Raw genomic sequence first — 827 nt, forward strand, 5'->3', positions numbered from 1 at the left:
CTTAGCCAGGGCTCCCGCAGCGTCCACCGCCGTCGGACTCTGCGGCGGGCGCAGTCCCGGGAAGGGCCGTCGGCGCCCCGAGCCCGGCCGGGAGCTCCAGACACGGTCCAGGCTGGCACCCGCCCGCAGCGCGCCCCGGACCCCCGCGGAGGCTGAGGCCCGGCGGCTCTGGGAGGGAGGGCTGGCCCGGGCGCTTCCGAGGGCCGGGAAGCGGACCTGCTGCTCGTGACGCCCACCCAGCCGCCTTCTCGCGGGTCCTTGGTGCGCACGACGCCCCGCGTTTACCAACAGACGAGGGGTGCAGGAGAGACGAACGCTCCCCAGGGTCACCAAGAGCACGGGCAGCAGGGACGCTGAGCAGGCAGGCCGAGGCCGGGGGCCTGGGTCGGCCCTGGGCAGGCGCTGTTCTAGTCGTGCGATTCCCAACAGAACCCCACAGGCAGCGTGGGCTCCCCGGATCCGACGCTGCTGCTCCTGGTGGTCAGCCTCGCTGTTCCTGCCCGCGGCGGCCGCCAAGCCATTTCCCGGCGAGAGGAGGCGCTCGCGTCCTCAACCGCGACGCCCTTCACGGCCAGCTTTTTCATAAGGAGCTTGATCCCTGCCGTCTTTTGTCCTTCGGCTGTGAGTCAGCACCCACCTTTAGTGCACCCTTGAGAGAGGGCGAGTTCGAGGTCAAGGGCCTGCCCCCCTCCTCCTCCTCGTTGTCCTCCCCTTGCATCTGTGGTTGAGACAGAAGCAGGGTCTGCTTATCAAAGATCGGCTAGGCAGGCTGCGCTTAACGGAGAGCCTGTTAGGCTATGTGCCTTTCTAATTAAAATTCATGCTGA

The sequence above is a fragment of the Octodon degus genome, unplaced genomic scaffold (genome assembly GCF_000260255.1).
Source record: "Octodon degus isolate 3935 unplaced genomic scaffold, OctDeg1.0 scaffold00379, whole genome shotgun sequence".
Lineage (NCBI taxonomy): Eukaryota > Metazoa > Chordata > Mammalia > Rodentia > Octodontidae > Octodon > Octodon degus.